Source organism: Zalophus californianus, chromosome X (assembly GCF_009762305.2).
Source record: "Zalophus californianus isolate mZalCal1 chromosome X, mZalCal1.pri.v2, whole genome shotgun sequence".
NCBI classification, from domain to species: domain Eukaryota; kingdom Metazoa; phylum Chordata; class Mammalia; order Carnivora; family Otariidae; genus Zalophus; species Zalophus californianus.
The window spans coordinates 113,327,891-113,352,586 of record NC_045612.1 but is presented as its reverse complement, the minus strand read 5'-3'; the positions used below and the strand labels follow the sequence as shown (position 1 = coordinate 113,352,586).

At 41.8% G+C, this 24,696-nt stretch overlaps 1 protein-coding gene across 8 annotated transcripts in view; it reads right to left on the bottom strand.

Moving 5' to 3' along the window:
* BCLAF3 (BCLAF1 and THRAP3 family member 3) overlaps positions 1-10,387 on the bottom strand; it is a 61,394-nt gene extending 51,007 nt beyond the window's left edge. For all 8 annotated transcript variants that reach the window (XR_003522570.1, XR_003522571.1, XR_003522573.1 and 5 more), the window contains exons 1-3: positions 10,259-10,387; positions 9,690-9,735; positions 7,926-8,086 (exon numbers count right to left, since the gene is read on the bottom strand). The gene's annotated coding sequence lies outside the window, so the exon portion shown is untranslated. The remainder of the gene's footprint in view (positions 1-7,925; positions 8,087-9,689; positions 9,736-10,258) is intronic.
* Positions 10,388-24,696: the final 14,309 nt, after the last annotated feature.

Here is a 24,696-nt window from a genome sequence, read left to right as displayed (position 1 = left end):
TTATATCTCTAGCCCTCGCCTAGCCTCTGTACTGCAGTCTTACATATCCAACAACCTACTGGATTCTGTAAACATGTCCAAGAGCAAACTCCTGACTTCCCTCCAAAATCTGCTCCTCCTATGGTCTCTGTCCCACCTCGGTAAATGGCAGCTCTATCCTTTGAGTTTACAATAAAAAGGAAACATAAATGTCCAATAAACTGAAAAGATACTCAACCATACCTAATCAGGAAGATAAAATTAAAACAATAAGATACCATTTCATACTCATGAGATTTGCAAAATTTTTAAAGTCTAATGATTTCCATGAGTTTACAAGAAAGTTAAAAAAGAGAATTCCTCAACTGAGGAAAATTCCTCCCCCAAAAAACAGGAAGCAGAAGAAAACTCTAAGTCTATACTCCAAGCAGAATTAGGTATCTCCAAAAGCATTTAAGGATATATTTTTTAAAGACCTCACGCTGAATCAGAAACTTAAAAACTAAGAACAGAAATAAATTTTAAAAAAAAGGAGTGAAATGACAGAAGAAAAGTTAACTGAACTCAGAGAAAAAAATGGGAGAAAAAAAGACTAAATTATCTCAGAAATGAATATAAATTACAAGGTATCCAAGGGAGAATAAACTCAAATGAAAATTTACTAAGGGACATCGAAGAAAAGCAGGAAAACAACAACAAAAAAATGAAAATGACAATGAGTAAGTGTGTGAGTGAGTGAGTGAGACAGAGATTGAGTCAGAGTGAAAGCAGTAGAACTAGAAGACAGGTAAAGAAGGAATAATATTTGTATTAGTGTAGTCTCTAAGAAGAAAAATGAAACAATGGAAATAAACTAATACTGAAACTAAAATTCAGGAAAAATTTCCAGGGGTGCCTAGGTGGTTCAGTCACTTAAGCATCCGACTCTTGATATTGGTTCAGATCATAATCTCGGGGTTGTGAGATTGGGCCCCATGTCGGGCTACATGCTGGGCATGGAGTCTGCTTAAGATTCTCTCTCCCTCTCGCTCTGCCCCTCCCTCACTGCTCATGCTCTATCGAAAGAAAGAAAAGAAAAGAAAAGAAAAGAAAAAAGAAAAGAAAAGAAAAAAGAAAGAAAGAAAGAAAACGTTTCAGAAATGGAAAAATACCGGGATGCCTGGGTGGCTCAGTCGGTTAAGCGGCTGCCTTCAGCTCAGGTCATGATCCCAGGATCCTGGGATTGAGTCCCACATCAGGCTCCCTGCTCAATGGGGACCCTGCTTCTCCCTCTGCCTGCTGCTCTCCTGCTTGTGCTCTGTCTCTCTCTCTGACAAATAAATAAATAAAATCTTAAAAAAAAAAAAAGAAATGGAAAAATACCTGAATCTATACAATGAAGGGCTCACTAGATACCTGGGAAAATTAACCTAAAACAATCAACTCTGAAATGTAGCCTAGTAAAAACTACTTGATTTCAAAGATAAAGATAAAATCCTCAGGGTGCCTGACTGGCTCAGTCCGTTAAGCATCTGACTCTTGGTTTCAGCCCCTGTTATGATCTCAGGGTCATGGGATCAAGCCCTGCATAGGGCTCTGCACTGGGCGTGGAGTCTGCTTGAGATTCTCTCTCCCTCTGCCCCCCCCCACCGGGTCATGCTCTCGCATACTCTCTCTCAAATAAATAAGTAAACAAAATCTTTAAAAAAAGATAAAATCCTCAAGATCTCTAGGTAAAAAGAATAAATAACTTATAAATCCAAAATAAAACTAACAAAGCAAGGCAACAATGGGTCATCATTTAGTATAAAAAAATAAAATAAAATCAGTGAAACTAAGTGTGAACCAAGGATTTTATATCAGTCAAGCTGTCCTTCAAATATCAAAGCTAAAGAAAAAAAGTTTTCAGCATACAAGAACATAAGGGAATTTCTGTTCTTAACTAGCCCTTTCTGAGAAATCTACTAGATAAAGGATGAGTTTCATCCAATCAAATTATGAGTGAGAAAATGTCAGTAAAGGACAAATGGTGAGCATTAAAAAATATGTAAGTGTACATATAAGACATTAAAAGAAAGAGGAGGAGAAAGGTGAAAGACTAATGTAAAACTGTGACAAAGTAGAAAAACTACAACTAAAAAATGGGAGAAGAAGAGACAGGAAAAGAAAATAATGGTAAAAGTTCAATGTTGTATAGGCAATAGATGGGTTTAAGGCATCCTGAGGGGGGAAACCTGATAAATCAGGTATTAGGAGGTTAGACAAATCAACACACAGTGCTGGGACAACTGCATATCCACAAGTTCAACCCTACCTCACACCATATGCAAAAATTAACTGAAAATGGATCAAAGACCTAAATGTGAGAGCTAAAACTGTAAGAGGAAAACATAAAGGTAAATATCTTTGTGACCTTAGATCAGATATTACATTAAAAACACAGGCAACAGGAGAAAAAATAGATAAATCAGGCATCATCAAAATTTAAAACATTTACACTGTAAAGGATACTATCAAAAAAGCAAAAGGGAAACCCACAGAATGGGAGAAAATCTTTTGCAAATCATATCTGATAAAGGATTGTATCTAGAATATACAAAAAAAAAAACCCTCTTACAATTCAATAATAAAAGACAACCCAATTAAGAAATGGGCAACGGAATTTGCAACGACGTGGATGGAACTGGAGGGTGTTATGCTGAGTGAAATAAGTCAATCAGAGAAAGACATGTATCACATGACCTCACTGATATGAGGAATTCTTAATCTCAGGAAACAAACTGAGTGTTACTGGAATGGTTGGGGGTGGGAGGGATGGGGTGGTTGGGTGATAGACATTGGGGAGGGTATGTGCTACGGTGAGCGCTGTGAATTGTGCAAGACTGTTGAATCACAGATCTGTACTTCTGAAACAAATAACGCAACATATTTTAAGAAAAAAGAAAAAGAAGAAGATAACAGGAGAGGAAGAAAAGGGGAGTATGTCAGAGGGGGAGACGAACCATGAGAGATGATGGACTCTGAAAAACAAACTGAGGGTTCTAGAGGGGAGGGGGGTAGGCGGATGCGTTAGCCTGGTGATGGGTATTGAGGAGGGCACGTTCTGCATGGAGCACTGGGTGTTATGAACAAACAATGAATCATGGAACACTGCATCAAAAACTAATGATGTAATATATGGTGATTAACATAACAATAAAAAATTTAAAAAAAAAAAGAAATGGGCAACGGAGCTGAATCAACATTTCTCCAGAGAAGGTATACAGATGCCCAATAAACACATAAAAAGATGTTCAACATCATCAATCATTAGGGAGATGCAAATCAAAATCATGAGATACCACTTCACACCAACTAGATAGCTGTAACAAGTGCGGAAAGGATGGAGAGATAAGGGAAGCCTCATACATTGCTAGGGGGAATGTAAAATGATGTGGCAGCTTGGGAAAACAGTCTGGCAGTTCCTTACAAAATTAAACACAGAGGGGGGCCTGGGTGGCCCAGTCGGTTGAGCATCCAACTCTTGGTTTTAGCTCAGGTCATGATCTCAGGGTGGTGGGATAGATCCCTGTGTTGGGCTCTGCTCTCAGCACGGAGTCGGCTTGTCCCTTTCCCTCTGCTCTTCCCTCCACTCGTGCTCTCTCGCTCTCTCCCTCCCTGCCTCCCACTCTCTCTCAAATAAATAAATAAAATCTAAAAATAAATCTTAAAAAAGAATTAAACAGGGGCACCTGGGGGACACAGTCGGGGGGGGCGTCCAACTCTTGGTTTTGGCTCAGGTCGTGAGCTCAGGGTCATGAGATCAAGCCCCGTGTAAGGCTCTGCGCTCAGTGTGGAGTCTGCTTGGGATTCTCTCTCCCTCTGCCTGTGCCCCTCCCACTCATGCTCTCTCTTTCTCTCTCTCTCTCTCTCTCTCTCGCTCTCTCAAAAACTAAATAAATAAATCTTTAAAAAAATTAAACGGAGTTACCATATGACCCAGCAATTCTACTCCTACATATATAACCAAATAAAAATGTCCACACAAAAACTTGTACACAAATATTCATAGCAGCATTAGTCATAATAGCTAAAAAGTAGAAACAATTCTACTGCCCATTTAGAGATAAGTGAATAAACAAAATGTGGTATACCCATACAAATGAACATTATTTGGCCATAAAAAGGAATGAAGTACTAACACATGGTCCAACAGGAATGAATCTTGAAATCGTTATGCTAAGGGAAGGAAGCCAGTTACAAAAGACCACATATTGTATGATTCTATTTATATGAAAGGTTCCAAATAGACAAATCCACAGAAACAGAAAGCAGACTTGTGGTTGCCTGGGTGGGGCAGTGGGGCGGTGGGGCGGCGGGGTACTGGGGAGCATAGACACAGGGTTTCTTTGGGGGATGATGAATTATGTTTTAAAACTGGACCGTGGTGATGGCTGCACAACTCTGCATACACCAAAAAACACTGAGTTGCACACTTTTCAATGGGTGAATTGTGTGGTATGTTAATTATATCTCAGTAAAGACATTATCAAAAAGAAAAAAAATCAACTGACAAAAATTTTGTACTAAATAGCAACCCAGCAGTTACAAATGCAAAGAATTCCCCAGGAAAGCCTTTGCAACAAAGAAGCCACAATCTCAGCACAAAACTGGACAGAGTTAGAGCCCACAGAACATGAGCGTGACCAGCAAATCAGAGGAAGCCAGACCTGAGGAGACTAGAACATGGATTAATGCTCTTGGCTACAGGGGCTAGGTGTTACCATCAATTTTTCAATAGAAGGACCTAGAAGAGGATAAAGAATCTCACTGCTGCCTATCATTAACCTACTATGATTTCATGAATACAATGTATTTTTTTTCACACACACAAAAGTTTAAATAAACAACCAGGGGAGTAAGGGCATTTATAAAGGTATAAGGACAAAGGTCAACCATAAGAACAAAAATACAAGCTTTCCTAAATACCACCCCCCCAATTTTTTAAATAAAAGAGCAAAAAATACACCTCACAGCCAAAGAAACAGCAAATATAACAAAATATTATGATAGAGTTGAGGTCAAACATATTAGTCCTAACAGTAAATGTGAATGGGCTTAACTCACCTATTAAGATAAAGTTTCAATCTGGCTTGCAAAACAAAACTCAAGGAGTTGTACAAGACACATCTAAAACAAAGTGATGTTGAAACATTAAAAATGAAAGGATGGCCAAAGTATACCGGGCAATTGGTAACAAAAAGGGAGCAGGGTGGCATTTCTGGGATCAGGCAAAGAATTCAAGTCCTAAAGCATTCATCATGACCACAAAAAAAAAAAAAAAGAGAGAGAGCGAGAGAGACACTTGTTAATGCTGAAAGTCACAATCCATGATTTAGACAGAACACATTAAAATACATATATTCACATGAATATAACACAGCAACCACCTTTATGAAACAAAAACTACTTGAGATGCAAGGGACACAGAAACACATTAATAACAGGAGACTTTATGTACTCTGAGTGGTATATTAGACAATTCAGTAGTCGAGAAATAAGGAGATAGAAGATCTAAACAGCATAATCAAGAGTAAATCTTAAGGATATTTATCAAACTCTACACTCTGATACTAGAGAATATACATTCTTATCTCATGCCCAAGCCACAGTCACCAAAAGTACTCACATATTACGTCACAAAGAAAACATCAGGAGTGCCATGAAATAGAAGTATTATAAATATCCTCTGATCATAATGTAATAAAACTAGAATTTACTAATAAAAATAAAAGCTCTTCCACCTAGAAATTTAAAAACCTCCTATTAAATGAGTATCTTATAACTGAAATTATAGATTTTTGAAGAAATAATGACAACGAGAACACTACATATCACATTCCATGGGATACATTTAAAGCAGTGATCAAAGGAAAATTTGTTGCTCTAAACATATTTATCAATAAAAATGAAGTAATATAAATTCATTTCCAAGGTTAAAAAAAATAACAAGGTAAACCAAAAGAAAGCACAAGGAAGGAAATAAAGATAAAAACAGAGGAAGTGTTCAAAAACTAATGATGTAATGTATGGTGATTAACATACATTAACAATAAAAAAATTTTAAAAAAACAGGAAGTGAATGAGACAGAGAACAGAAAACTAGATCTGAGTAATAATATAAAATTCTGTAGTTTTTGAAAAAAATTAAAATAGATAAACCACTATAAAATGTGATTAAGAAAAAGGGGAAAACACAAATATACAAAAATAAGAGAGAGTGAGGGAGAAAGCAACCACTGAAATAGAAGAAAATTTTTTAAATCATGAGAGATTACTGTGTAGCTCTCCACCTAATGAATTTGGGAAAAGCCAGACAATAGAGATAATTTGCTAGAAAAATACAAACTACCAAAACTGACCCCATTATAGTTATAAAGCTTAAACAGCTAAGCAAAATAAGTCAATCAGAGAAAGACAAATACCGTATGATTTCACTCATATCTGGAACTTAGGAAACAAAACAGATGAACATATGGGAAGCAAGAAAAAAGGAGAGAGAGGGAAGGAAACCATAAGAGCCTCTTAACGATAGAGAACAGAGGGTTGATGGAGGGAGGTGGGTGGAGGATGGTCTAGATGGGTGATGGGTATTGAGGGCACTTGTGATGAGCACCACATGTAAGTGATAAATCACGAAATTCTATACCTGAAACAAAAAATAAATAAATGAATAAACCCTAGTTTTTACAGCTAAAAAAAAGAAAAAAGAGAAAAGAAAGCTTAAACAGACCAATTTTCATAGAAGAAATAAAGTTATTAAGGAAATATCCCTGAAAAACCAGCAGGCCCAGATGGTTTCACAGGAGAATTCTACCAAACCTTCAAACACCAGACAGCCTCAGTGCTCTATAAATCATTCCAGACCTGGTGTATCATGAGAAGGATCAAGCCTATAGGAACATCAACCTTTCAAGGAAGATGAACCAGCCAAGGGGACAGAGAAAGAACATCCTCTGAGGAAGGAGGGACGCCTAGAGCACGGAATCTCATAAATTAAAGAATACTTCAAGAAAGGAGACCTTCATGACAAAAGCTGCATAGAGGTCCAATAAAAGGAATAAAAAAGTGTGAACACATGGCTTCAGGACTAAGTGGAAGATAAGGAGCCTTAAGGCAGCCAATTATTAATGACTCCTTCTTGGGACACCCGACTCAGTCGGTGCACCATGCAACTCTTGATTTCAGGGTTGCCAAGTGCAATGTTGGGTGCAGAGATTTAAAAATAAAATCTTAACACACACACACACACACACACACACACACACACACACACACACACACACCAAAAAAAAACCCAACTTCTTCTAACAGGCTGACTGGAAAAGGAGGAAGAAACTGGGTTGTGGCTGGGTGACAGGGGTCTAGGGAGTAGGTTTATTGTTGATAAGGAGGGACTATGTGCCTGGCCCTGGGGATATAATATAGAATGACAGTCATAGTAGAGATGAACCTGTGTCCAATTAGTTCAGTTTCCTTTGATTCCTTAATAAAACTCCAAATAATGTAGTCAATTTCTCTCACTATCCCACATTTACATATTTCCTTCTTCAACGGTCCACACTAAATTTTTATCAGCAGTCATATTTTATGTTAATTTAGAAAACATTACTAAGTACCAATGACTAGTAGTGGGGAGGCACACAAAGTTGCAATAGACCTACTTTCTTTCCTCAAGATGCTAAGTTTTCAGTGGATAAGAAGGACCACGGGAGTGTAGTACTTCCGGGTTCACTGAGTGTCTGGCAAATAATATCTCATTTAATCCTCACAACAAACTCTGAGGAAGCTGGAATTAACCTCCATTTTATAGGTGAAAAAAACAAGCCTCCAAAAGGCTAACCAATCTGCCCCAGGTGAAGGACCTGAAACCAGAATCCAAATTCTCAGACTCAAATACTAACACTTCCCCAATTCGCAATTCCTACCTTGAGAAAGATGACCCTGAAGAGACTGCCTGGTCATCTCTGCAGATGCTCGGTCAGCAGAATTGGACTTGAGGGTATACTTCAGAATAGTTGACATCCTGCATCACGTCTAAATTTGGAAAGCAGCTTTTCTGCCCTCTAGCTGCCTGAACATTCTGTAGCTGTAGGGTACAAAGACTATGTTTTATTTATCATGATCTCAAGGATTGTGTTTTATTTAGCTTTACATTTGTCCCCCTCAGCTTTACGTATAATGCCTTTAAATATTTGCTCCTTCAGTATTTGTGCAGATTCATTCATTCACCTAATTTCATAACTGATAGCATTCTGAATATAATCTAGGACAGAATTTTAAAAAAACTTCGAATTTAAGAAGTGAAAGAGTATGGGGCAAAGGGTATCACAGAATGGCTTTTTTGAATTCAGAAATTTACTTTAAAAAAATCAAGATGCTTTTGTGCTCTGAAATTTTTACAATATGGCAATAACTGGCAACAGGACAAAGTATTTTTAAATATACGTTCCATAAATGTCCTATTTGACCCTTAAATAACCACCCTATAAAAAAAGGTAAGGCAAGTGCACTATAATATCTAGTTTAGAGTTGAGGAAATTGTCTCTTAGAAAAGGTAAGTGATTTGTGCAGGGAATCAGAGATACTGGAATTCAAGGAAGTCCTGAGTTCAAATCTCCTGTTCACTCTATGATGCCTTTGCCTCACATGGATAACACTTCTTTACTAAACTGGTAAAAGTGGAATAAAAGATGAGAAACTGAATTGCTATCAACAAATTAAAAAAAGTGATAGCTAGAGAATGATAATGGTACCTGGTTGGAGAGAAGAACAGAAATGGCCCAAAAGTGATCCTGTAGAAATCCTTTAAATGCTGCCTTTTGCTAGGGTGTAGAAAAAGACACTCACAGATTGTTGGTGGGAGTGCAAAATAGCACATTCTTTCCAGAGGGAAACTGAGCAATTTACATTTTAAAAAAAACAAACCCAACAATTCTATCATCTAGGAATGTACACTAAGAAGTAATGATGGGTGTGCAGATTTTACATTTTTTCAACAATGTATTTAAGTAGTGAAAAATGGAATAACCAATTAAATAAATTATGAGAGCCATGCAATGGCATGCTATGAAGTCAGGGGAAAAAATGGTTACAAAAGAGATCCACTTTAGAAAAATCCATATATTCATCTCTGCACAGAAAGAGAATGGAAATGTATACCCAGTAACCATATTCATAATGGTTACTTGGATTGGTGAAACAGTGTATCTTCTTCATCATGGTTTTGCATATGTTAGAAATTTTGTAAATAAATGTGTTACCAAATGTTTCTATATAAAAATATTTCTAATAAGACCTTTAAAGGGGGAGGGCTGTGAAACAACAGCAGGGGCTTTCAAAAGATCATTTTAGTAGCCATTTTAAAAGTACCCTTAAAAAAATAACATTTAATAAACATTAGCATATCATAACAATTAAAATACCATTGAAAAATAAAGCTCTCATTATGAATCTCCACCAAAATCTTTCCTTTCCAAATTCCAGTCTCATTCATCCCAGTTCTCATTCAGAAAAATGCTAAAACGGTTGCTGGGCCAGAAGTCAGACAGACCTTCCTGATTTCTACCTGTAGTTTTTACTTTGTTCCAGAAAAGAAAAGCAATCACATAGGAGACAGCTCAAAAAGCACCTTGGCAGGAAAATATTTGGGAGAATAAGTTTCTCTCCCATTTCTTTTCCTCCTGACTTACCGACAGGACAATCCTGACAGTGACCGGCCCAGCTTCTTAATACATCCTAGAAAAGCACAAGATGAGCCAATTTTCAAGATACGTTTCTAAAAACACAAGTTTTACTTTGCAACGCAGGATAAAAAGCATCCTTCACGACTCATTCTGGACGTTACCAGAAGAAGATGCCGCTGCGTGGCCGGAGAGCCTCCGGAAGACAAAGCAAGGGTCTCCTCGGCTCGGGTCCCGCAGGCTACACGTCCGGGTTCGCCCCAGGGACAAGGGAACGGTCCCTGAACACCAACCCTCTGTCCCCATGACAGTCGCTCCGAACCGCCGGGGCCGCAGCCTGCCGGACGACGGGGGAAGGATCAGAGCCACGGCAGCAGGTGCCCGGGTCGCCGCGCCAGTGGCCTGAAGCGGTGGGAGGGGCGAGGTCCCCCGGGAGCCCGAGACCAGCTTGCGCATCCTCCCCACCGCCCCACCCGTCGTGGCACCCGCCGCCCCAAGACCGCCCCTCCCGGGCGACGGACACGCCCTCCCTGCGGGCCGGAGCCTCCTCGCCCCGCCCGCCCCCCGGGGCCGCTCACCCGGCCGGGAAGTCCCTGCCGCCGCCGCCAGCCCGGCCGCCGCCAGCCCCTTGGGCCTCGCCCCTCACGCGGCCACCGCCTCCCACAGCAGAGGTACCGCGGCTACCACCGCCGGGCCACGGGACCCGGAACCACTTCCTTCCGGAACCGCCTCGCCCCGCCCCCGCTCTGGTCCCGCCCACTGTCCGCGGCCTCGTGCTGGCCGGCTCCCCCACCGACCCCTGCTCTCAACTCCTTCGCAGGGAGGGTGCCCCGCCTGGACTGCTCCGGCCAGAGCGCCTGCGCCCTCTGCCGGCCGTTCCCACCTCTGCCGCTCTGTCCAGGGCGCATGGGCTGTCTGCGGCCAGTCCCCTGGGAAAGAAGCAATGCACGAGGCTTTCCAGGTCCTGCGATCCTGGGATCCTGGATGTTGGAGCTCATCCCTCAACCAAAGACAGGAGCTTGGTCCCATGGGCCTTCCACAAATTAAGTTTCTACCCAGAAAACGAAACCTCCGCTCTGGACCTCCCAAATAGGTTAACAGTACCAACATCTCCCCACCATCCAATTCAAAATACTCACTTTTGTCTGCTCTCTTGATTTCTCTCTTCCCCCACTCCATCCACCAGCCCCAAAGGTAGTATATCCTCACTCTTGGAGCTTTCTCACTAGACACTTTGATATACTTTTTACTCCCTGCAAGATTTCTCTTTCAGAGTCCACCTCATCTAGTAGTATCACCTTTTACCCTCCCTTGTCACTGCCAGCTGATTGCATTAGAATTTTCCTCTCCATCTAAACTGAATTACAGCCATCATCCCAATGAGTCCAGCACCCGTGACTGAGCCACGCTTCCTTAACTTCCCCAAGCCAGACGAATTTACCTCTACTCTACTCTATCCACCCATTCCCAGGCACAGATTCTAGCAAGTCTAGACATTCATCACTTCATACAGCTCCATCTCTAAAACTTCAGAGATTTATTTCAAATCCTACTTATTTGGACTCACAGTCCTCATCCTTGCCGTCCTCTCTCTCCCTTGTTCCCAATGAACTTGGTCTTCAAAGACCAGAGAGCTCTCACATCCCCTGAACCTTCCACCTGATTTAAGTCCATGGCCTTTGACTTCAACAACTCTTGTAAGCAGAGCCCCTGGAATTGCCCTTTGACAACATGGTAACATCAAACCACCACCTTTTAAACACTCCGGTTGTCTGCATTTTCCATTCCTACATCTGTGTTTTCAAGTACCACTTGGGAAGAAAAAGTCACACAACTATAACAGAATGATGTCACTACAAATGTATGGATGCCCGCTAGAACCTTGGTGCCTCTTTTATGTGACCGCTCTCGTTGCCAGTAATTGCTGTTATTAACCCTTACTACTCTCTTTAAGCCCCATAGAATGATCATTGTCCTCTCTTCACACATAATATTGTTTCCTGCTTCACAGAGAAAAGTTCTCAGCACAGTATATAAGGCCTTTCTTTCTCCTTCTTCTTCTTCTTCCCCTTCCCCTCCTCCTCCTTCTTCTTCTTTTTTGACAATCAAAAAAGACCATGTTAAATCAACTTAAGACAGACTGGTCAGGATGAGAGAATAGAAGAGGTGACCGAAAAGAGAAAAACCTTTGGTAGCTGGAGCCAGGACTGGCCCTAGCTGAAGTAGTTGGGACATTCGTGGGCAACCAGCTGCCAGGCTCAGTCAAAGCCCTGCACCACGGCCAGCTTCAGGGGCCCTTCCTCGGTTGCTGCCAAGTTCTGTGCCAGCTACCCCACGCTGGCCATGCCCGGGATGACTGCGTCCCCATGGGCGCCCTGGAGCTGCGAGGGGTGGTACGTCCACCGGAGGGAGGCCAAGCTCAGGTGGGGGCGCTGCCACCGTATGCGGCCCGCAGGGCCTTCTCCACCAGGGCAATGGCCTCGAAGTGGTGCTCCTTCCAGAGCCGTTGCTGTAGATCTCAGCCCAGTTACTCCCAAAGAAGCGGCCCATGGGTTGTTTCCCGTCCTTGTCCTCATACTTGTACTTGGGGTCCGCAGGCCCCCTGCGAGAAGGCTGTGATCAGAGCCATGGGCCCACACTGCTCCCAGAGGCCGTTCTGGACTGGCAGGGCGTCAGGGGGATGGCGGGGGGCCGTGTAAGGCCTTTCATTATCTGGTTCATACTTCACCACTCTAGCCTTCTAGAGAAGCTTTTGGTGGGAATGCAAGCTGGTGCAGCCACTTTGGAAAACAGTATGGAGTTTCCTCAAAAAGTTGAAAATAGAGCTACCCTATGACCCAGCAATTGCACTCCTGGATATTTACCCCAAAGATGCAGATGTGGCGAAAAGAAGGGCCATATGCACCCCGATGTTCATAGCTGCAATGTTCACAATAGCCAAACTGTGGAAGGACCCCAGATGCCCTTCAACAGATGAATGGATAAAGCAGAAACAATTCTTGAAGGTAGAATATAAAAAAACCTTCCTGGACTGAAACCACATATATGCTGATAAAAAGGTCCACCCCTCTTAACCAGACAGATGGGACAATATGTGCAATGGAATGGAAGCAAAAGCAGTATCTGTCTTGAACTGCAAACACTTCAGTATGGCCAGAACACTGAGTACAAAGAGAGACAGAGTGAGAGAGGGAACACAAGCAGGGGAAGTGGGAGAGGGAGAAGCGCGCCCCTCTTTATCCTTTTTTGACATTCTGTACAACTCAAATTTGCTTTCAGTATTACTAATAAGGGGCACCTGGGTGGCTCAGTCGTTAAGCGTCTGCCTTCGGCTCAGGTCATGATCCCGGGGTCCTGGGATCGAGCCCTGCATCGGTCTCCCTGCTCCGCGGGAAGCCTGCTTCTCCCTCTCTCACTCCTCCTGCTTGTGTTCCCTCTCTCTCTCTGTCTCCCTCTGTCAAATAAATAAATAAAATCTTAAAAAATATATTACTGATAAGGTTTCCCAAAGTATTATTTCTGCTTCTGTTTTTACTTAAATTCCATTTTTGAGATTTTAGTTTCCTTGCTTCATTCCTTCCTCTCTCTCTCTCTCTCTCTCTCTTTCAAATCGTCCTATTGACTTTGCATCTCATCTTACATTCTTGAAAAAGGATGCTAAACTGGTGAGAACATTTCCCTTTTGGATTCTGTAGTCAATCATTTTCATAAATATGCTCTTTTCTCCCTTCCATGATTAGTTTTTGTGTATTTTATTATAAATAGAGATATATATTCTTTGAATCATCTTTGAACAAGGTGATCTTTGTTCAGATGTATTGGTTAACAGCACAAGCAGACGGCCCTCACACTATTTGCTGTTCACTTATGTGGACAGAGGGGTTAAGTAGCTTGCACAAGGTCACATAGCTCTTGCTGTGTATATGAATAACACATATGTACACATAACACAAAACAAGCCAAACAGAAATAGGTTATTATTTGCCTTTCCATTTATTTTCTTTTTCTTTACAAAGCCAAAGCTGCTACTGAATGCTGAGTATGCATTTTTTTTCTTTTTATTAACATATAATGTATTATTTGTTTCAGGGGTACAGGTCTGCGATTCATCAGTCTTACACAGCGCTCACCATAGCATGTACCCTCCCCAGTGTTCATCACCCAGCCACCCCATCCCTCCCACTCCCCTCCCCTCCAACAACCCTCAGTTTGTTTCCTGAGATTAAGAGTCTCTTTATGGTTTGTCTCCCTCTCTGGTTTGTCTTGTTTCATTTCCCTCTCCCTTCCCTTATGATACTCTGCCTTGTTTCTCAAATTCCTCATATCAGTGAGATCATATGATAATTGTTTCTCTGATTGATATATTTTGCTTAGTGTAATACCTTCTAGTTCCATCCATGTCGTTGCAAATGGCAAGATTTCATTTTTCGATGGCTGCATAATATTCCATTGTATATATATATATATATATATATATATATATATATATATATATATATACCACATCTTCTTTATCCATTCATCTGTTGATGGACATCTTGGCTCTTTCCATAGTTTGGCTATTACGGACATTGCTGCTATAAACACTGGGGTGCGTGTGCCCCTTCAGATCACTACATTTGTATCTTTGGGGTAAGTACCCAGTAGTGCAATTGCTGGGTCGTATGGTAGCTCTATTTTTGACTTTTTTTTTTAAGATTTTATTTATTTATTTGACAGAGAGAGAGACAGTGAGAGAGGGAACACAAGCAGGGGGAGTGGGAGAGGGAGAAGCAGGCTTCCCGCGGAGCAGGGAACCCGATGCGGGACTTGATCCCAGGACCCTGGGATCATGAACCAAGCCGAAGGCAGACGCTTAATGACTGAGCCACCCAGGCGCCCCTCTATTTTCAACTTTTTGAAGACCCTCCATACTGTTTTCCAGAGTGGCTGCACCAGCTTGCATTCCCACCAACAGTGTAGGAGGATCCCCCTTTCTCTGCATCCTCGCCAACATCTGTTGTTTCCTGACTTTTTTAGTTATGTTATGTTAATCACCATACATTACATCATTAGTTTTTGATGTAGTGTTCCATGATTCATTGTTTGCGTATAACACCCAGTTCTGACTTTTTGAAGTTTTAGTCATTCTGACTGGTGTGAGGTGGTACCTCATCGAGGTTTTGATTTGTATTTCCCTGATGCTGAGTGATGTTGAGCACTTTTTCATATGCCTGTTGGCCATTTGGATGTCTTGTTTGCAGAAATGTCTATTCATGTCTTCTGCCCATTTCTTCACTGGATCATTTATTCTTTGGGTGTTGAGTTTGATAAGTTCTTTATAGATTTTGGATACTAGCCCTTTATCTGTCATTTGCAAATATCTTCTCCCATTCTGTCGGTTGTCTTTTGGTTTTGTTGACTGTTTCCCTTGCTGTGCAAAAGCTTTTTATCTTGATGAAGTCCCAATAGTTGATTTTTGCCCTTGCTTCCCTTGCTTTTTGCGATGTTTCTAGGAAGAAGTTGCTGCACCTGAGGTCAAAGAGGTTGCTGCCTGTGATCTCCTCTAGGATTTTGATTGATTCCTGTCTCACATTTAGGTCTTTCATCCAGGACCCTTGGGGTCACAGAAAGACCGGGGGTGCCTGAGTGCGGCAGAGCTCCCAGGTATTGGAGTGGGGAAGCCGGCTGCAGAGACAGAGCCGAGGCGCGGGCTCACAGCCCGGGGTTGCCATAAACTGTGATCCACGGCAGTCGGGCCACTGCGCCTCCAGCAGGGACCCAACAAGTGGCAGATCCGGGGAGACTCCCCTTCCTCCCCCGGGAGGAGCGGCGCGGGAGCGCACCGCAGGAATCTGCTGGGTTTGGAGACTCCACACGGGGTCGGGTGCCAGAGACAGAAACGCTCAGTCACAGGCCGGGTGAGCGCGGAGTGCGGCCGGAGACCGGGGAGACGGGAGGGACTGCTTTTCTCTGGGGGCGCACTGAGGAGCGGGGCCCCGAGTTCTCAGCTCCTCCGGGCGGAGATTGGGAGGCCACCATTTTCACTCTCGTCCTCGAAAGCCCAACGGAAAGCTTGCAGGGAACAAAAGCTCCCGAGAGCAAACCCGAGCAGCTTGCTTAGCCCGGACCGGCAAGGGCGGGGCAATTCCGCCTCCGGCAAAGACATTTGGGAACCATGGCAACAGGCCCCTCCCCCAGAAGATCAGCACGAACAGCCAGCAAGCCAAGACCAAGTTTACCGATCAAGGAGAACGGGAGAACTCCAGCGCTAGGGGAATACTGCACATAGAATTCATGGCTTTTTTACCATGATTCTTTAGTCTTCCAAAGTTATTTTTTTAATTTTCTCTATTTTTTCTTTTTCTATTTTTTTAACTTTTCTTTTCTTTTTTCAACTAACATCAGTTCCTTTTTTAAAATCTTTAATTTTCATTTTTACAGTCATAGTCTATCCCTTCATTGTATTTAACCTTAATTTTTGTGTCTATATATAAGTTTTTCTTTCTTTAAAATTTTGGGATATAGTTTCTTCTAACAGACCAAAATATACCCTAAATCTAGGGTATGGCTTTGTTTAGTCTCCCAACTGATCACATTCTCTCCTTTTATTTTTATTTTTCTCCTTTTTTCAAACAATTTATCAATTCCTTTTTTAAAATCTTTTTAAATTATCATGTTTACAGTCATGTTCCATCCCTTCATCGTATTTACCCTTATTTTTCTACATATATAAGTTTTTCTTTCTTTAAAATTTTCAAAGGCAGTTTCTTCTAACAGACCAAAATACACCCAAAATCTAGTGTGTGGCTCTGTTCTATTCACTAGCCTGATCACATTCTTTTTTTTTTTTCCTTTTCCCCCTGGTTCCGGGTCTCTTCTGATTTGTTTAGTGTATATTTTTCTGGGGCCATTGTTACCATTTTAGCATTTTGTTCTCTCATTCATCTATTCTTCTATGGACAAAATGACAAAAAGGAAAAACTCACTGCAAAAAAAAAAAAAGAACAAGAGGCAGTACCGACTGCCAGGGACCTAATCAATACGGACATTAGGAAGATGTCGGAACTAGAGTCCAGAATGACGATTTTAAAGATACTAGCTGGGCTTGAAAAAAGCATGGAAGTTATTAGAGAATCCCTTTCTGGAGAAATAAAAGAACTAAAATCTAACCAAGTAGAAATCAAAAAGGCTATTAATGAGGTACAATAAAAAATGGAGGCTCTAACTGCTAGGATAAATGAGGAAGAAGAGAGAATTAGTGATATAGAAGACCAAATGATGGAAAATAAAGAAGCTGAGAAAAAGAGAGATAAACAACTACTGGACCACGAGGGGAGAATTTGAGAGATAAGCGATACCATAAGATGAAACAACATTAGAATAATTGGGATACCAGAAGAAGAAGAAAGAGAGAAAGGGGCAGAAGGTATATTGGAGTAAATTATAGCAGAAAACTTCCCTAATTTGGGGAAGGAAACAGGCATCGAAATGCAGGAGGCACAGAGAACCCCCTCAAAATCAATAAAAATAGGTCAACACCCCAACATCTAATAGTAAAACTTACAGGTCTCAGAGACAAAGAGAAAATCCTGAAAGCAGCTCGGGACAAGAGGTCTGTAACCTACAACGGTAGAAACATCAGGTTGGCAACAGACCTATCCCCAGAGAGCTGGCAGGCCAGAAAGGACTGGCATGATATATCCAGAGCACTAAATGAGAAAAATATGCAGCCAAGAATACTGTATCCAGCTAAGCTGTCGTTGAAAATAGAAAGAGAGATAAAAAGCTTCCAGGACAAACAAAAACTAAAGGAATTTGCAAACACGAAACCAGCCCTACAAGAAATATTGAAAGGGGTCCTCTAAGTAAAGAGAGAGCCTAAAAGTAACATAGACCGGAAAGGAACAGAGACAATACACAGTAACAGTCACCTTACAGGCAATACAATGGCACTGAATTCATACCTTTCAATAGTTACCCTGAATGTAAATGGGCTAAATGCCCCAATCAAAAGACACAGGGTATCAGACTGGATAAAAAAAACGAGACCCATCCATATGCTGTCTGCAAGAGACGCATTTTGGACCCAAAGACACCTCCAGATTTAAAGTGAGGGGGTGGAAAACCATTTACCATGCTAATGGACACCAAAAGAGAGCTAGGGTGGCAATCCTTATATCAGACAAATTAGATTTGAAACAAAGACTATAATAAGAGATGAGGAAGGACACTAAAGGGTCTATCCAACAAGAAGATCGAACAATTTAACTATGTATGCCCCTAACATGGGAGCAGCCAATTATATAAACCAATTAATAACAAAATCAAAGAAATGCAGGTGCCTGGGTGGTTCAGTCTTTAATCATCTGCCTTCGGCTCAGGTCATGATTGCAGGGTCCTGGGATCGAGCCCCGCATTGGGCTCCCTGCCCCGCAGGAAGCCTGCTTCTCCCTCTCCCACTCCCCCTGCTTGTGTTCCCTCTCTCGCTGTGTCTCTCTCTCTCTGTCTGTCAAATAAATAAATAAAATCTTTAAAAAAAATCAAAGAAAGACATCGATAATAATACAATAATAGTAGGGGACTTTAACACCCCCCTCACTGAAATGGACAGATCATCTAAGCAAAAGATCAACAAGGAAATAAAGGCTTTAAATGACACACTGGACCAGATGGACTTCACAGATATATTCAGAACATTCCATCCCAAAGCAACAGAATACACATTCTTCTCTAGTGCACAAGGAACATTCTCCAGAATAGATCACATCCTGGGTCACAAATCAGGTCTCAACTGGTACCAAAAGATTGGGATCATTCCCTGCATATTTTCGGACCACAATACTTTGAAACTACAACTCAATCACAAGAGGAAAGTTGGAAAAAACTCAAATACATGGAGGCTAAAGAGCAGCCTACTGAGTATGCTTAATACAAGGATTCTGTATTAGTAAGAATAAATTATGCTACAGTAACAGTCCCCAAATCTGATTGACTTATAACAACAAATGTTTATTTCTTGCTTACATTTCGAGTCCATTGGAGATCAGCTTTGGTTCTTCTGTCCGGGACACAGGCTGAAAGAATAGACCCTCTCTGAGACATTACTGGTGTCAGATCAGAAGAAAAGGAGCAAGAGTGGGACCATGGACGAGATCTTAAAAACTTCTGCTTCAAAGCTGAATCAGAACCTCTGGGGGTGTGGCTCAGTACAGTTCCAACAAAGGCCCTCCAGGGGGTTCTGAAGCACTCTCAGGTTTGAGAACCACTTCTCTAAGTCTTGTATTCCGTGTAAACCAGATGTACATAGAGGCTTGTTGAAATTCATGGCAGTTTTTATTTTTTATTTTATTTTTAAAGATTTTATTTATTTAGTAGGGAAAGAGAGAGGAAGCACAAGCAGGGGGAGTGGCAGGCACAGGGAGAAGCAGGCTCCTCGCTGAGCAGGGAGCCCGATGTGGGACTCAGTCCAAGGACCCTGAGATCATGACCTGAACTGAAGGCAGACACCCAACCGACTGAGCCACCCAGGCGTCCCGAAATTCATGGCAGTTTTTAGACTACTAATTCTTAAACCAGAAAAAAAAAAAAGTCAAATTAAAAAAAAAGAAGGAACCAGGTATTGATACAGACTTAACCAAGTGCCCACTGTCATTGTCGTTTTTTTGGAGGGGCACCACTTTTGGGGAACCCTGCCAGCCACCCTGACATGTATCTCCAGCTTTCTTCTTAAAAGGATGATGTGAGAATTAGATAATTAGAAATAAGTAGGGCAAATAGCTTTCTCATCCCCTGACAATGCTGTTGGCCCAGATTTTTCTCATAGTTTTTGTATAGATGGTTTGTATTGTGCTGGTCATGCCTTCAGCATCTACATTAGTCCTTATAACCCAGGACTGCCAAAACCAGGTGAGTTTTCTCTTTCCTTAACTATCTGACTTTGGGTTGCTTAATACTGGAAATGAAATTTGATGTGTATTATTTACCTGGCCCTGTTTCCTCCTCCTTTTCTTCCATCCCATAAGATAGGCATTTTTTTTTTTTTTGGTGGATGCTGCCCTTCTTTACATTTACTTGTTTTTTTTTTAAGATTTTATTTATTCATTTGACAGAGAGTGAGAGAGGGAACACAAGCAGAGGCAGAGGGAGAGGAAGAAGCAGGCTTCCCGCTGATCAGGGAGCCCAATGCGGAGCTCTATCCCAGGACCCTGGGATCATGATCTGAGCCAAAGGCAGACACTTAACAACTGAGCCACCCAGGTGCCCCTACCTTTACTTTTTTAAGGGCTTTGTCAACAACAGGGCACAGACAGAAATGATTTATAGTGTTTGGAAGAAAATGTTTTTATTTTTTTATTTTTTTATTGTTTATTTTTTTATTATGTTATGTTAATCACCATACATTACATCATTAGTTCTTGATGTAGTGTTCCATGATTCATTGTTTGTGCATAACACCCAGTGCTCCACGCAGAACGTGCCCTCTTTAATACCCATCACCAGGCTAACCCATCCCCCCACCCCCTCCCCTCTAGAACCCTCAGTTTGTTTTTCAGAGTCCATCGTCTCTCATGGTTCATCTCCCACTCCTATTTACTCCCCTTCATTCTTCCCCTCCTGCTATCTTTTTTTTTTTTAACATACAATGTATTATTTGTTTCAAAGGTACAGGTCTGTGATTCAATGGTCTTACAGAATTCACAGGGCTCACCATAGCACATACCCTCCCCAATGTCTATCACCCAGCCACCCCATCCCTCCCACCCCCCACCACTCCAGCAACCCTCAGTTTGTTTCCTGAGATTAAGAATTCCTCATATCAGTGAGGTCATATGATACATGTCTTTCTCTGATTGACTTATTTTGCTCACTTTCAATCTAGGAGTGTCTTTGGGTCTAAAATGAGTCTCTTGCAGACAGCATATGGATGGGTCTCGTTTTTTTTTATCCAGTCTGATACCCTGTGTCTTTTGATTGGGGCATTTAGCCCATTTACATTCAGGGTAACTATTGAAAGGTATGAATTCAGTGCCATTGTATTGCCTGTAAGGTGACTGTTACTGTGTATTGTCTCTGTTCCTTTCCGGTCTATGTTACTTTTAGGCTCTCTCTTTACTTAGAGGACCCCTTTCAATATTTCTTGTAGGGCTGGTTTCGTGTTTGCAAATTCCTTTAGTTTTTGTTTGTCCTGGAAGCTTTTTATCTCTCTTTCTATTTTCAACGACAGCTTAGCTGGATACAGTATTCTTGGCTGCATATTTTTCTCATTTAGTGCTCTGGATATATCATGCCAGTCCTTTCTGGCCTGCCAGCTCTCTGGGGATAGGTCTGTTGCCAACCTGATGTTTCTACCGTTGTAGGTTACAGACCTCTTGTCCCGAGCTGCTTTCAGGATTTTCTCTTTGTCTCTGAGACCTGTAAGTTTTACTATTAGATGTTGGGGTGTTGACCTATTTTTATTGATTTTGAGGGGGTTCTCTGTGCCTCCTGCATTTCGATGCCTGTTTCCTTCCCCAAATTAGGGAAGTTTTCTGCTATAATTTACTCCAATATACCTTCTGCCCCTCTCTCTCTTTCTTCTTCTTCTGGTATCCCAATTATTCTAATGTTGTTTCATCTTACGGTATCGCTTATCTCTCAAATTCTCCCCTCGTGGTCCAGTAGTTGTTTATCTCTCTTTTTCTCAGCTTCTTTATTTTCCATCATTTGGTCTTCTATATCACTAATTCTCTCTTCTTCCTCATTTATCCTAGCAGTTAGAGCCTCCATTTTTTATTGTACCTCATTAATAGCCTTTTTGATTTCGACTTGGTTAGATTTTAGTTCTTTTATTTCTCCAGAAAGGGATTCTCTAATAACTTCCATGCTTTTTTCAAGCCCAGCGAGTATCTTTAAAATCGTCATTCTGGACTCTAGTTCCAACAGCTTCCTAATGTCCGTATTGATTAGGTCCCTGGCAGTCGGTACTGCCTCTTGTTCTTTTTGTTGAGGTGATTTTTCCATCTTGTCATTTTGTCCAGGGGAGAATAGCTGAATGAGAGAACAAAATGCTAACAGGGTAAAAACGTCCCCAGAAAATATACACTAAACAAATCAGAAAAGACCTAAAACTGGGGGAAAAGAAAGGGAAAGAAAGAAAAAAGAAAAAAAAAGAAAAAGAAAAAGATAAAAACAAACAAAAACAAAACAAAAAAAAACAGAATATGATCAAATATGATCAGGCTGGTGCAAGGATCAGTGCCACACACTAGATTTTGGGTGTATTTTGGTCTGTTAGAAGAAAGTGCCTCCCAAAATTTGAAAGAAAGAAAAATTTATGTATGTACAAAAATAAAGGTTAATACAATGAAGGGAGGCAATATGACTGTAAAGATGAAAATTATAAAAGATTTTATAAAAGGAATTGATAAGATAAAAGTTGGTTGAAAAAAGAAAGAGGATTTAAAAAAAAGAGAGAATGTGATCAGGCAGGAGACTAGAACAAAGCCATACACTAGAGATTTACGGTATATTTTGATCTGTTAGAAGAAACTGTATCCCAAAATTTTAAAGAGAGAACAACTTATATATATACCAAAAATAAGGGTAACTACTATGAAGGGATGGAATATGACTCTAAAAATGAAAAATAAAAAAGATTTTTTTAAAAAGGGATTGATAAGATGTTGGTTTAAAAAGGGAAAAAATTCAAAAAAAAGAAAAAGAAAAAAGAAAGTTAAAAAGATTAACTTTGAAAGACTAAAAAATCATGGGAAAAAGCCATGAATTCTATGTGCAGTATTCCTCTAGCACTGGAGTTCTGCTGTTCTGATTGATGGGTAAACTTGGTCTTGGCTTGCTGGCTGTTCGTGCTGATCTTCTGGGGGAGGGGCCTGTTGCCGTGGTTCCCAAATGTCTTTGCCGGAGGCGGAATTGCCCCGCCCTTGTCGGTCCGGGCTAAGCAAGCTGTTCGGGTTTGCTCTCAGGAGCTTTTGTTCCCTGCAAGCTTTCCGTTGGGCTTTGAAGGACGAGAGTGAAAATGGTGGCCTCCCAATCTCCGCCCGGAGGAGCTGAGAATTCGGGGCCCCGCTCCTCAGTGCGCCCCCAGAGAAAAGCAGTCACAACCGTGTCCCCGGTCTCTGGCCGCACTCCGTGCTCACCCGGCCTGTGACCGAGCGTTTCTATCTCTGGCACCCGACCCCGTGTGGAGTCTCCAAACCCAGCAGATCCCCGCGGTGCGCTCCCGCGCCGCTCCTCCCGGGGGAGGAAGGGGACTCTCCCCGGCTCTGCCGCTTGTTGGGTCCCTGCTGGAGGAGCAGTGGCCCGACTGGGCCGCGGATCACAGTTTATGGCAACCCCGAGCTGAGAGCCCGCGCCTTGGCTCCGTCTCTGCAGCTGGCTTCCCCGCTCCGATACCTGGAAGCTCTGCCGCACTCAGGCACCCCCGGTCTTTCTGTGACCCCGAGGGTCCTGAGACCACACTGTCCCGCGAGGGTTCCACCCCCCGCTTAGCCACTGGAGCGACGTCCCTCAGCAGAGCCAGCTTCTAAAAGGTCCGATTTTGTGCTCCGCGGCTCCACCACTTGCCAGAAGCGGCCGATGGGGGCCCCCTCCCCCGCCGTCTATCCTTCTGAATATTGCTTCGGATTCACTTCTCCGCACGTCCTACCTTCCAGTAAGTGGTCGCTTCTCTGTTCAGAGAGTTGTTGCTACTCTCTTCTTTGATCTCCTGTTGAGTTCGTAGGTGTTCAGAATGGTCTGATCCCTATTCAGCTGAATTCCTGAGACCAGACAAAATCCAGGCCTCCTACTCCTCCGCCATCTTGCTCCTCCCTCCGCCTGGAAGAAAATGTTTTTAAACAGGCTTATGCTGCAGATTCCTTTTTGCTCATTCTAGTCACTGTCTTTATGTCTGTTTTCTACTGAGATGGAGGACAAATTCCTAAACAAGATTTGGTAGTTACTACCAGCTCACTGGTCCCATAAATTATTTCTGATGAACTCTTGTGTAATGCGATATGTGAGGTGGCTTGCCCCTGATTCTGAAAAGTCATATCATATTTGTTCTGTTAAAATGTGTTGCAACTCAGCAATTATTTTGAAAAAAAAAATGATATGGATTACCTACAATGATGCAAGTCAAAAAGGAACAATGAGGTTAGGTTTAAGACTTAATTTTACTGCAAAATGTTTTTTTAAGCTCCTTACTCCCCTTATTTAAATCTTTACTGCCTCTTCCACTGAAGCTCTTCCCCCAGATCCTCGATAAATTCAGTTCACATATCGCTTCCTACCATAAACAGTCTGGTTTTGTGTCCTGGTGCAACCCAGATGCCAATCCAAAAGTTATTAAGCTCTCAAAAATTTCATTTGTCTGATAAATTTGACTTGTTTAACTCCATATTTATTAAGTACCCCCCACAGTTTCTTCTACTTTTTCATACCAATTCTTACTGTCCCTTAGACTAGTAGGGAAAGAGAACATAATGGACCCTGTGGTAGATTTTATGATAATGCAATCAAAATATTTACCGCCCCTCTCTTCCCAGGTCCCCTAGTTGACACCAAAAATGACATATGTGGCTCACATTATATTCCCATTACACAGCTCTGGCTAAGTTAATCATGGCATGGCAGAAACAACGAACTATACACCCAATTACTTGTGCTCCCCTCTGCATAGTACAGGTTTTCTCTTCCATCCAAGCTTCCTATGAAAACTTTCCTAAGCCAAAATAGCGTACAGCCAAGAGTATCCCGTTTTCTGAAAGTTTGCATTAGGCCACTTCACTTTTATGAAAGACCTACCTCAATGTGGTAACAGCTTTTTTCTTGAAAGTGAAAATTATTTTCTGATTTCTTTCAGTTAGCAAAAACAGGTATGAATGTAGGTCTTTCATAAAAGTAAAGCGGTATAACCAGAATTTATGGAAAGTGAGGGGTTAGCAATATCTCTAGTAAGAAGCAAACCAGCCAGGGACTACACTTCCCAGCATCACTTACAGTTTATCTATCTATCTATCTATCTATCTTTGTGGGGCCATGTGAGTAGTTCTTG